Source organism: Engraulis encrasicolus, chromosome 22 (genome assembly GCF_034702125.1).
Source record: "Engraulis encrasicolus isolate BLACKSEA-1 chromosome 22, IST_EnEncr_1.0, whole genome shotgun sequence".
Taxonomy (NCBI): Eukaryota; Metazoa; Chordata; class Actinopteri; order Clupeiformes; family Engraulidae; genus Engraulis; species Engraulis encrasicolus.
Window position 1 is genome coordinate 21,926,448 of NC_085878.1, and position 14,447 is coordinate 21,940,894.

Consider the following 14,447-nt stretch of genomic DNA (forward strand, 5'->3'; position numbering starts at 1 on the left):
CTGTGGTAGAAACCGCCCCTGTTGCTTCACCGAAATTCCCAGATGGTAGGACAGCAGGGTAAATTCAGATATCTGTACAACCTTAAGTGGATTGTCTTCGACCGCTAGTGCGTCCAACGCGGCAAGATAGCTATCCAATGTTCAGTACCTATGGTTCTGTTCTTTTTACAGGACTTATTGGAGAGAGGCAGTGTTAATTTTGACAGGAATTTTTAATTTAGTTTTAGTTTTAGTCTCTTGACGAAAATGTAGCCTAATTTTAGTTTTAGTCACAATTTAGTCATCTAAAAAAAACACAACAGTCAATCGCGGCTTGTTGCTCTGCTTTTATTTGTGTTCGGTTTTACAGTCTCATCAGGAAAACTTTGGTTGTTCTCTCTGGTCACCCGACAACGCCACTTGAAACTAAAGAAATGAAGGGTGATTTGACGAACAACCTGTAGGCTAAGTTTTCATCTGTCATCAGCCAATCAATGGTCATCCGTGTGCGCGAGAGAGCGGCGCCGACAAGCGGTGTCTATTTGACGATATGCCTCACAAAGATGCAACAACACAGAATAATGGTTAGGCCAAGATATTGTCTTGTTCATATAAAACAACTAAGAGTTTTACCCTTGGTACAAAATGAATACCAATCGGACTTCTAGTCAACGTGGTGCTAGCAGCGCATATGGTTTCAAATGTAATATGCTTTTGGTCACGTTCGGTTTCAACAGTCCAACGGAAAACTTTGGATGCATAAAATGAACGGCGATTTGGCGAGACGGCTGCTGGTTAGATATTGCTGTCAACTCAGCATTTTGCAAAGTCTGTGCATTGCACAATAGGTAGCCTATCTCTACTGGACTGATTGCCTGGCTGGCGCAGACATGCACAGAGTGTAGGCTATGTTGTGTCACACTTCGAACAGGCGGGCCCTGGCGGCTGTAGCCTACTGGCGCTTGACAGGTAGGCCTAGGCCTAAAGTGAGCAAAGAAAGGAAAAGGGTAGGTCTGCTGTCTTTTATCATGAAAATTTCATGAAAATGATATGCTTCCTATTGGTTTTCGTCTCCGGTGGTATTGTAGTAACATTTTTTATTTTTTTGACGAAAATATGAATCAATATTGTAAAAATGTTCGTACAAACGCATGCTGCTTTTTTCGTCACCATTTTATTGTCGTCAGGGGGAAAGCAATCGTTAACGATAATTATGAGGAAAATATTTCGTCACGAAATTAGAGAGGTACAGCCTTTCTATCATTTAAGTCTACCTAGTGGCAATTTATGCATGCCATGTGGGATTTGGCACGGACACTCTGGGTGCCCATCCATAGAGCTCCTAAGTACCATAGAGATTCAAGTATTAACTTGTTAGTTTTGCCAGATTATTTGCTATGGCCGTCTGCGGGTAAAAACGGGAAAAATGGACCCTTTGGCGTTTTTTCTGCCATTGTTATTACATTATTATATTACATTATATTGCACCTAGCTGACGCTTTCATGTATTCAAAGCGATTTAAGCCTACAGTTATTTTTTTCAGGATATTGGTTACAGTCCCTGGAGCAATGTGGGGTTAGGTGCCTTACTCAAGGGCACTTCAGCCATGGATGGAGATGTAGGGAGAGGTCAGGGGGGATTCGAACCTGCAACCCCTAGATTGAAAGACCAACTCTCTAACCACTAGGCCACGGCTGCCCCCATTGTACGCCCATAAATCAATGTAATTTGTTCAAATTGGGAATAATTTAGCGTATTTTGAGAACCTTTAGGGCGGGATTTGATCAATCACATCTGGCAACACTAAGTTCCGGTTCCCTTTGCGATTAAAAATGAATGGGGACCTGTCTCAAATAAGGTGTGTGTGCAATCACGTGATTAGCGAACCCCCGCAAACTGACGAGGGTATTAAAAATAGGCTGTAGGGATGACATGATTGACCATTCTTGTATCAAACACCAACATAAATACGATGTTGCTATCACATGCGTAACCCGGAAAACTGGCAGATTACAGGAGGGATATTTCACGAGCCGTATCCATGGTAACCCACAGCAACCTGCCACAAACCTTACTGGTACGAGACTTCGGAAATTTCTAACCAAGCTCTGATACCGCTTGTTTTTCCACTCCTGGTGATACTCTTTTGACAAAAGTTAAAAAGTGCCATAACTGCAATTACTCAAATCGCCTTGGTTTAGTAGTATAGTTCCAAAACTTACTATGGAGGAGAAGTTTGCTCATGGAAAGTTTGCTGTGGGTTACCATGGACACAGCTCATGAAATCTCCCTCCTGTAGTCTGCCAGTTTTCCGGGTTTAGCATGTGATGGCAACATCGTATTATATCGGCGTTTGACACAAGAATGGTCAATCATGTCATCGCTACTGCCTATTTTTAACACCCTCGTCAGTTTGCGGGGGTTCGCTAATAGCGTGTTTGCACACACACCTTATTTGAGACTGGTCATTCATCCATTCCATTCATTCTCACGAAAGGGAACCAGGAAGTCCTGAAATGCTAACAAGAGATACTGGAACTCTATGGCACTTAGGAGCTCTATTAGTGTGCCATTTTATGAAAGGTGCCAGGTGCTTACACCCTGTGCAAAGACAGACGATACCCCCCTCGGATATCTCCTTGGTACTGGAAGCTATGTGTGGAGCTCCCTTTGAGCCCGTCCAAAAGATGGACTTCAGGGTTCTCTCCATTAAACTGCCCTTCTCCTCGCTCTTATGATGCGTGTAAGTGAACTGCATGCCCTGTCAGTTAATCCTGCTTACGCACAGTTTGTGGATAACGATGCACAGGTCACCTTGAAGGTGAACCCGGCGTTCATGCCCAAAATACAGAATGCTTTCAACTGTGAGCCGGTGGAGTCGTATCACGAGCCTCCTTTTTGCGTGCGCGGAACAGTGTCGACAACATTTTCTGTGCCCTGTATGGGTTTTACGCCTTCACATGAATAGGACTCAATCCTTTTGTAGGCCTGAGCAGCTGTTTGTGTGCTTTGCCAACCCCTCTAGAGGGCTTTCTAAACAGAGGCTTTCCAAATGGTTGGTGCAAGCCATTGCCCTGGCATATGCGGCCAAGGGGCGTGAGCCCCCAGCACAAATTAGGGCACATTCTACAAGAGCAGTCTCTATGTCTTGGGTCCTCTTTCAGGGCACTGCATTCTCTGAAGTATCGAGCGGCTAGCTGGGCCAACCTTGACACCTTTGTGCGCTTTTATTGTTTGGATGTGACTGCCCCGCCCCTAGGCCACAGGGTGCCATCCTTTAGCGAGGAGGCTCATTGGTGAATTCCAGCCTGGGCTCTGGGATCTGGTGAGCAATCGGGAGTGATTCTCTGTTTCTCTGAAGGAGATGAATGAGACATCTCTCAAGATACCCTTCTTGCTGTCAGGCGAAGAGAGGTGGTTGTCTTAATATGACCGCGAAATGCTTGGACGTACAGTTTTGACTGTAGGCGGGCCCGCCCACGTCTCATTTCAATTGGCCTAACGGCGTGATTGAAAAGAGCTTTGGCAAATTTGCTCTGAGAACGCACTCCCCATAGAGATGTGTCATTCATCTCCTTCAGAGAACCAGGGATATACACGGGTGGGAGACGTGACGCCTTGTTTTGGTTAAAAACCTACAAAACGTTATTTTTCCTTTAAAGAAACATTTTTGTTAAGATTTATGTAAAGGTTTATACTGTATGTCAAATATCCTGCGGTGTGACTGTAACATTAATGAAACCTAGAATATAATATATATATAAATAACCCAACAACATTTTGAATAATGTATGAAGCATTTGGCATGATTGCATAAATATTAACTTCATATTAAGATATGTGAATGTGAAAAAAACTCAAGACAGTAATATTAACTACAAGTTCAATTTCGTAACACAAATTGCATCCTGTGGGGTGACATGTATGTCAATGTTTGTCAATGGGCAGCTACAAGGCCAACTACAAGGGTCTTAAAGACCGGATCCTAACCAGTCAGTACCTCAGTTATTGGAGAGTGCTGTGGAAGTTTATGGAGACTATTAACCTCTTATGTCTTCATATTGCAATGTTTCTGTCACGCAATGCTTAGGTTCATTTTATGGTGTCCTGTGGCGTGACTGCTCTTATAGTAGGAAAAAAAGGTTTTTTTAGAAATGAAAACACATATTAAGATTAAACACAATATCATTATCAAGTTAGCATGAGCTCAGATGTCAGTCATGTATACAAAAAGATTAAAATGGCTATAATGCAGTGAATTTCCTGTGGTGTGACTTCATTTTCCTGCGGTGTGACATGCCTATGCAATGTGTTGATGCAGGACACATTTTCCCAAAAATGGCAAAAATAAGGCGATATTGCATGGACCACTAAGTGCTTTATTTTTTTCTATTTATTCCATTTTTTTTTCCATCATTTTTTTCAGGAATTGGAAAAACTTTTTTTTTTTGGCATTAAGCCCTTAAAGGGACACTGTGTGAGATATTTAGTTGTTTATTTCCAGAATTCATGAATACTTACCACCAGCATCAAATTCTAAGTATTCATTATATCTGGAAAAATTGCATTTTTCATACATGAAAAGGGGGATCTTCTCCATGGTCTGCCATTTTGAATTTCCAAAAATAGCCATTTTTAGCTGCAAAAATGACTCTACTTGGACCATACTAGAAAATATATGTTTATTACTTAGTAAACTTTCATGTAAATATAAAATTTGGCAATAGGCAGCCTAGTTTCAATGAACAGCATAGTTGCAGTACCTTTTTTTGACCATTGCCTGCACAGTGTCCCTTTAAACGTCAACCACCCACACATATCCTAATGGTCTGAGTTCACTTAAATGGCTGAAAGGGACCAGGTGTGAAAACCCTATAAAGTTAAATAATAATAAAAATGTGATTAAAAGCAAGTCAAGGTCAAAAAGCAAGAATAAAACACATAAGATCCAGAAGGCATTCCATAGTGTAATAAAAAGGCAGGATAAAAAGAAGAGACCACGTCAATAAAGGTCTCAGTATACAGTTCACTTCCGAGGGGTCTGAGAGCGTTCACATATGCATAGAAGAGTCACCGGTCTGAGTTCGCTTCAATGTCTGAAAGGGACCAAGTGTGAAAACACCCTTATACAGAATACTGTATTCTTTTTTTTTTTTTTTACTATTTTGTTTTTTATTTCATTCTGTATAGGACACAGCTATTTTTCCACATGCAGGAATTCTCTTTGTTAATACTGTTAGTTACAGGAGTTCCTCTCAGTGAAAAGTTGGCATGTAGAGGGTGAATGTACGGGAATTCAAAGACACTTGGATTGATTGGAAAATTAGAGCGACTTGGACGGCTTTTGAATGACCAAGTTAAATAAACCTGGAATGCCGTCAGAGTTAAATCCCTGAGGTCACGTAGCCTCATAACGCATCAATTCCACCGGTGCAACTGTGATGGTCATTGAAAAGACTTTACCATCATTGTATTATACAACTAAAATATTACAAAGAGCCTTTGGTAATACATTGCAACCACTAAACTATAAGAATATTATAGTGTTCTTTTTGTTCAGTAATGCAAATTTATAACAGGGTCCATCTCTGAACCAGAGTTGGTGACACTCAGCACCACTAAGACGTTGTTTACATTACTTCCTCCTTAAAAAGGATGGGTTGAAAATAACCCAATTCTTACTACGGTGCTGGGTAACTATTGGACCAACCTCGCATTGGGTTGTATTTATACAATGCATTGGGTTATGAATTTCAACCCAACAGGTTGAGTAAAAAGCATTGCACATTATGGAAAAATCATGATTTACCAATATACAAAAATAATATAGTCTACTTTTTGAATATACACTTTCAAAGTTTACAAAGAGACCCATGTTAAAAGTGAAGGGCATTATGCCTTTAAGTTGTTTCTATGAGCACATTTGTACTTGGGAATGGAATGGGGAAAGGTTATATGAGAACCTCAATGTTGATACAGAGATAAATAAATGTGTTTGTAAGACTGCTTTGTGACAGTAGGTAAACACTAGAAACAACCAAATAACTGAGGTCATTGTAGTTTCACCATGAATTTGCTGTATTGGTGTAAACCAGGGGTGGGGAACCTATGTCTGCAGGGCCGTTTGCGGCCCTTGAGGCCGTTTCAATCCAGCCCCCGAGACAATTTTAATGTTATGCAGCTTCATATGAAATATGCCCTATTTTGTAAAAGAAACATTTGCAATACAAAGAAAGTTATATTCAGGGGACATATAGAAGTTAAGGTCTTTTTTAAGGTGGCTGCATTCCATATAGGCCTAGAGTGCAGGGGGAAATCCTAGTTTGTGTTAATTGTACAGCCCTCGGAGGACTTTCACGGCCCTCAGAGTAATTTGAAGTGGCCCTTCAAATGAAAAAGGCTCCCCACCCCTGGTGTACACTTACAATAATACACAGTGTTTCCAAAACCAAATGTGTAGAGCAGTGCATTCTGTGTAGAATTTGGAATAAAATCTTAGCTCGGTGTCCCTTTTAAAGGACTGTGCGTATTGAAGCTGGCATTGCTGCCTCCACCTCCTGGGTACAGAATCAAGCCTCGACAAAACTCTCTCAGCCTCTGAATGAAAAGAAAAACACACATGTGACATTTAGTTACAAAATTATAACATGATGATGACATTGCAAGACACAGGTCAGACCGTCTGTGAAATAAATAGCTAAATAAGAAAGTGTTAGCTAGTAAAGAAAGTGTTGGCTATTAAAAACAAATATCAGAAAACAAAAATGCTTCTGTATGAGGGTCCAATTGAATGAGGTCAAATCACTCAATTTGGTCAAGGCTTAAGTGTATAGGGATGCACTAGTGGTAGCCAAACTATTGCAACACAGACAAAACAGTGACTTACCCACAGTGGTGCTGCACAATGAAGAATGCCTCCTTTCTTTCAGCAACATCCAAGCAAATAGCCTAAAATAATGGTGAGAAACACATTAGAAATTATTCTAACTGAATAATAGGCCACATCCATTTAGTTGCAGCAAAATATATTTTTAAGTAGGCTATGTTCATCACATTACACCAATCCCAATATCAATACATTTTTTTCTGTGAAAAGCACCCTATTGGCTTTGGCCTGCCCACACCGAAAACTATAAATAGGACCTACTACTCCTACTAATCCTATGCAACCTGTTTTGACACGCACCGAGTGTTTCCCTCCTTTTGTTTACAGAAACGCAATAGTGATGTGCTTGCTGTGTTTTTTCTTTTTTCACCACGTTTTCATCATCTACACAACTGTGTCACCCTGCCTTGCCTCATTAACTGGTTGTGTCGCATTAAGAGAGATAGAGGGAACAAAATACCATATAAGAATGAGGGGGAGAAGGGTGCACTGCGTAGAGGGACCCAGGTTCGTGTCCTGTGCAGGTCATTTCCCTGCTCTACCTCATGCTCTCTCTCTCCCCTCTACTTTAATATCACATTTTCATGATCCTCACGTAATAAAGGCGTGACAAGCCCAAACAAAAATAATTATAAATCAAGCGTGGGTACATCATATAATCATAGTCGTGACCTGATCAGATGCAGGAAAGACTGGAGTCTATGGACCAATGTTTGGAATTTTATTCAGTACAAAAACTCTTCCCTACTATAGTAAAAAAAAAATGTTTTGTCATGGTGCCTGCCACCATTTTTGACAACCGCATACGTAACCCAAAAAAATGGATGAAACATTTCCAATGCCTTATCAGAAGGAAATAAATGTTTCACAATTGTAAGTGGTGCCGGATTTCGGAAGATTTGATATTTCAAGCTTATCTGGCTATGTTGAACAAACAATGCACTACATTGTTGCATTTTACTTGATAAAAGTTACCTTTTTTGTGCAAGTACTGGACACGTTGAACAAGATTTCTATTTGCGTTTCCCACCAGAAGAACAAAAGCTATGGTCTTATTGCTTTATGCATACTGGTATAATCTAATTGTACATAGATTAAACCTTTGTGAGGGCTTTAGAGAACATGGAATTTCTGTAAACCAGGAAATAAGTCTTCCTCTTGCCGCTTGATAGTAGGGACTTTTTGCCCTGAAAATCACACACACACACACACACACACACACACACACACACACACACACACACACACACACACACACACACACACACACACACACACACACACACACACACACACACACACACACACACACACACATTAATGTGGCTGGCTACCCTTGTTTGGGCATTGACTACCAATAAAATCCTTTTCCGCTTGGTAGTTCAGGGATTTTTGCAGTTTGGATACTGATAATATTAATTGGAAAGTTTCCTCCACACGCACGCGCATGCGCACGCGCACACACATTTGATTGATTGATTGTTTACATTTATTGCCACGTCAGCAGCTATGGCTATATCATGGCCAATACAGATAGAAAAAACATTACATCACATTTAAAAACGAAATACAACTGTATAAATTAAGAGACTAAATACGCTTCTTAACATCAATACATTCTAAAAAATTCAAAACCTTTAAAGGTGGGACCTTATTAAAAATATCAAAAACAGTATCTTTCTAAAACTGCTGCCTTTTCATTCACAGTGCAGAGCAAGTTAAAATATGCGTAGCCTCTTACTGCAGCAGGGGTCGCCGGCGACCCTATTCACTTGCTGAACATGCTTAACTACATCATAACATTGCTGTGACATTACAGAGAGCATAGTGCTGCGCTAAGGGGTTAATAGAAGGAGGGCTACAACAAAAATTACAAAGAGGGGGCCTAATAACGATTGCACAGTTAGACTGCCAGCATGGGCATCAATTGCCACTCCAGGTTCAAATCCCAGTGGGGCATTTTACTCCCTTTTGCTAGGTTAAAACAAGACAGAGTTCATTCTAGAGTTTGTTTTAGGTATGCACCCTCTGAACCATTTCCACCAAACATTCTTCTTGTGACTGCACCAGTTAACTGCGCCTTTCTTTCCTTTTTATTTGATAGGACAGTGCGAGATGGTGACAGGCAGTGAGTGGGAGAGAGAGATGGGAAAGATCGGGAAATTACCTCTGGTCAGAATCTAACCCTGGTCCCTAGTACGGTGCCTTATCCTTTGAGCCATGGCCATGACCAAGGCCAACTTGTCTGTCTGTCTTTCTTGACTCTCCCTGTGCATCATCATTTTGGGCCCGATGTGGAATGCAAGTGAATGTTGTTAATCGCTTATCAGGAGCAGTGCAGAAGGAGGAAGTGGTAAGCATGCTGTTTGACAGACAGATGTTATGTCATTTTATTTAGCCTAAAGTACCTATCTGTGTCAAGGTAGTGTGTGTGATATCTATTATTATCGTAGTGTAGTGTTGCACCTGAACTAGTCAGATGAACTGTAGTTCATCATATGGGCGAACATGAACTGAACACACACTATTTACTGCATGATGAATGAACTATGAATGAATTCAATCTGGTGCCTGTGAACGAACTGCAACTTTTTCAAATGTTCAGGTGAAATCCCATCCAAATACATTTCAAAGATATTGCAATAATATGAGATATCTATAACGCATATGTATATTTTCACTGTTCTAACAAAATAATTACTGTGTGTGGTGTTATAAAGGATTTGGCAATGACATTGAACAACATAGCTCAAAATAACCTCTCAAAGAATTGACTAGTTCATTTTTGGAACTATGAACAAACTACCAACTATAAACAATTATGACCTATGAACAAACTAGTTAATTTTGAAATGAACTGAAGATTGCACTAGTTCCTGAGGAAAATGAACTTACCCAACAGTGCTGTCATGTATAGGTAGTTATTGTCATATTTAGTGTAGTTGTTCATAATGAGTAATTCATTAATTATTTTGTAATTATAAGACACAGGCAAATTAAATCTGCATATCAATTTGTTTTCACTATATGTTGGGGATAAAACTAAAGTATCAGTATCGGGAGTCCAGGTTAGTCGTCCCGGGCCCAGGGAGAGGGGGCCCAAAAATTGGGTTCTCATTATAGTGTGTATTGGGTGGGGGTGAGGCCTTTCAAGATGACTGTCCCAAGCCCGGCCACAGCTGTGAGTGGCCCTGCAGGCGGAAGGGCCACACCTGCACGGCAAATAAGTTATAATACATGCAGGTCATGGCCTTGGGCAATGGACACTGGGCAGACAGACCTCCCTGCCCGAGGGAGGCTGAAGACGCCACAAATCAGCTTTAACACTGAACGGCAGCCAAAGAAAGTAAGTGGTAAGAACTGGGCTACAAGAGACAGCAGAAAAGTGGTCAGTTGCACTGTAAAAATACCAGCATTTAGATAACTCTTAAAGAATTCAAATTTACTCCATTCAGATAATACTTGGTCCCATTCAAAATAGTGTTACGTTTACTCTGAAGCCAGAGAAACATTTTCAGAGTTCCCTTCAACTCAATTTTGTGTAAACATTAAGAGCTGTGGAGTTAACATTACACTGGCCACCTGAAGGATTTCACCCTGCCTTTTGACCCACACTGTTGTAAATACTCGTCCCACTAAGAAACAGTGTGTTATGGGAAAGAAAGAGGTTTAATTAGCCTATATGTACCCCTTATTCTTAGACTTTCCTGTGGCTTTTTCAATTTAGAGAGAAGGTGTGGCAATTTACTGAATTGACATACTGGGCACAAACCATGTGCCAGGGATGTACTAGTAATGTAGCATATAGGGCATTTTCATTGTGGGCTGGGTTTTATTGTTGTTGTTGTTTTTATTTTCCCCTTAACAACCAGCGACAACTCCACAATTAGAGGGGTTTGTCCCAGTCCAGCCCGGCCCACGGTGTCCGTGATCAACTCCTAATCAAATCTGTTATCAGACTCTGAGTCATCTATAGAAATTAAAGGTGTGAGTACTGAATCAGGCCCTCTACATCTCAGCGACGATTGTTCTTGTATCAGTCATCACTCGACGCAGGCAAATTCTTCTGCTCACTTGCTCTTGTAAACCTACTGTACACGCAAGACACGTATGTACCTGTATACGCCTCACAGACTCAGACGTACACACACCCAAACACACGTAACATACAGACAGGGTTAAATAGTACACTCCCCTCAACACAGGAATACAATTAAACTGCCCAATGAATAAGCCTTTGTGACATATACACTATTGCATTTACGATAATAATAGTGTAGTGAAGTGTAGTCACGATGATACAGTTTTCTTTTTTGTTTGTTTGTTTGTTTGTTTTGTTGGGGAACATCTTGCTTGTCCTTACTCGACCCTTTCAAACCTTGATACGATATTCCTATCATCTTTTAATTACAGAAAAGGACAGTAACATAATGGTGATAGAATTGTCGAGAAATGACGTATCAGAATGAAAATATTTAGCGTCAGTTTCTAAAATCAGAATCAATATGTTAAACCAGTTCGTCTTGCGTCGGCTCAATTAATTCATTTATTTATTCACAAATTGGAAAGATTCTTATAAACTTCACTACTTGACTACTATACCTTCTGCTGGTATAGTGAATATTCACTTACAGGAATGTGCCTGCACTTTGGCAATCATGTTTGATCTGGCAGCAGTGTGACGTGCTGATTAAATGGGCAAATATCCTTTATCAGGGACTGGCTATCGAGAGGACTTGATCGGGCCCTCTTAAGGGCCATTGTGTCGTGGCAGCGGGCCTGTTTGGTAAACAGGAGGGGCCGGTGGACATAATGGGAGGCGGGAGGGAATAGCTCACTCACAACAAGAGCCGGGTTGGGCTGCATGGGCGGGGAAAATCCGGCTGGCTGGGGACAAACCCAAATGGTTCATTTTCAAGTAGTAAAGGTAAAACACAAACATATTGTACGGATCTGCAAAGTTTTTTATACAGGAAAACCAGCAAGAGATTGTCAAGTTCCAAACCAAATTGACAGTACATTCATTTTTCCATTATTCTAATTATTTAATTAAAGCCTATAATGTAATATTTCAAGCTGCCTTTGAATTGTCTATAAGCTGTCTATAGGTTGTTACATCCAACTAGGGCTGCACAATTAATCGAAAATAATCGTAATAAAATCGCAATATCGAAATCGTGATTTCAAACGGGATTTAATCGTGGCCATAGTGACCTACCTTTGAGAGCGTCATTGAAGGCAGAGCATACTGACAGGCTGGTGTTTCTGGCCAGAGATCTGTCCACCTAAGTTTCATGCTATTGTCTCTACATAATTATTACAATTCATTGTATTTTGCTCATCCCGTATAATTCAGTCTTGGTTATATTTCATTTTGTTATATATTTTTTTAAATGAGCAACAACTCAATAATCATGATTAATAATCGTGATTATGATTATGACCCAAATAATCGTGATTATCATTTTTTCTATAATCGTGCAGCCCTACATCCAACCATCATGGAGTAAATGTGTTTGGAATTTATAGTCCCTCAGTCATTGACAGCAATTATGGCAAACTTGTTCGTTAGTTTAAGTTCTTTAATACATTAGGAAAGTTTGTGTGTGTGTGTGTGTGTGTGTGTGTGTGTGTGTGTGTGTGTGTGTGTGTGTGTGTGTGTGTGTGTGTGTGTGTGTGTGTGTGTGTGTGTGTGTGTGTGTGTGATTCATTTTATTTCATTTGTCCCTTATTTTACTAGGGTAGTCACACTGAGCCCTAGCCCTGATGGAGATACACAGGTTTTTTTCACAGCTAGGGTTGAGGTGCACTGTGTAGGATGGTGGCCAGATATGGCAATTATGCTGCTCATTCAAACTGTGCTGACTGTTGCCAAATTTGACATTTTAATGAAATAATAATCTAATATTTATTTACTAGTATGACCACAGTAAAGTACGTTTTGCACCTAAAAATGTCTATTTCTGGAAATTCAAAATGGCAGACATGGAGAAGATCCACCTTTTCATGTAGGCCTATGAAAAGGCAATTTTCACAGTCAAAACAAATACTTAAAATTTGATGGTGGTGATAAGTATTTGTGACATTTGAGATAAGACAGCATGAATTCTGGTAAAAAATATTACATAGTGCACCTTTTAAACCAGAAAGTGGCCATCGTTGAATCCGTAAACTACAGCGGAAGTATTGACACACGCTGGTATTGACCCGCCATCAAAGGGAGGCAGGATCATGATGTGGGCTATGCATTGTTTTCTCGGTGGAGAACAGTGCCTACCAGTGGCTAATGATGAGTACTGCTTTACATGCATTTCTGGTTCCCCTATTGGTATCTCCTTCGCTCTCCTCCTCTCCTCTCTGTGTGTGTGTGTGTGTGAGGTAGAAAAGAAAAATCGGAGTAGCCGATAAAGGCCATGCAAATTGCGAAAGTCAACCAAATTTAGAACAATTAAGTGAAAATTGAGTGAACAACAATATTTTTGTCATGAATAAATTTGTCTTAATTTCTCATTGTTGTATATTTTCCTGAGAGAATGGTTCACATCTCATACGGTCATGCATATTGTATTTATATTTTTCAAATTCCATTTAATATTGATCATTTATTGTTGGCTGTGGTAAAACGAAATATCCATTGAGAGTAATCACCTATGGTATATCTGTCATTTTTTAGATTAAGAATGTTATAACTGCATTGAAGGGTCACAGGTAGTCTAGTAGGCATGAGGTTAGAAACAATGTTTTCTATGTTTGTTTGTTTAGTTTAATTATAGGCCTATCGCAAGTTAATAGGCTTCGCTATTTGTTTTATGGAGGACATGCCCACTCTCATGGTTTCCTGACAATGTTGAGTCTTCCAACCCAGAGTGCATTCCAAGAATGCAGGAGAGACAAGTAATCTAATTGAAGGCAGGATGGCTTAAGTGAACTGCCAGAGGACCAACCTCATAGCCCCATTCTTGCTATAGACAAAACAGTTCAGTTGATGCTGGTTGCTGTAGAGTTGTTTTCATTGACAGCCCAGGCCCAGGGGCCCAAGAGTCAAGGGGGGGTATCTATATTTTTCATATTGTGTTAAAATTGCACTTTTAATAACTGAATGTTCAGATTTCCTCTGGGGACATGACCCCAAACCCCCATCAACACAAACTCTCGCATCTGGCCTGAAACCCTGAATCTTTTACAACTAGTGACATCCATGGAGGGGTGGCCCTTGCCTGGCACAGGGACCCATGGAGTCTTAATCTATCCCTGGTTGTTTTTAGAGCCAGCTCAGCAGCAGCAGCAGAAACAGCTAGTGAAAACTGCAGTATGTACAGGGCTTTAATATAATATTTCCATGCCTACTATAGGCCTACTGCAGTCCTCAGTACAATGCAATAAAATACTGTGCTTTGTCAAAGATATTTTGTGTGTGTGTGTGTGTGTCAAAAATATAGCATTTACAAGGGGAGTCTATTCATCACTCCGAACAAGTCAATGATTTTCACATTCAAGTTGAATTTGAGGCTGTGGATTCTCACTGTGCATTGTGTTGATAGACTGCTGCTGCTGCTGCTGTTGCTTATGATGATGATGATG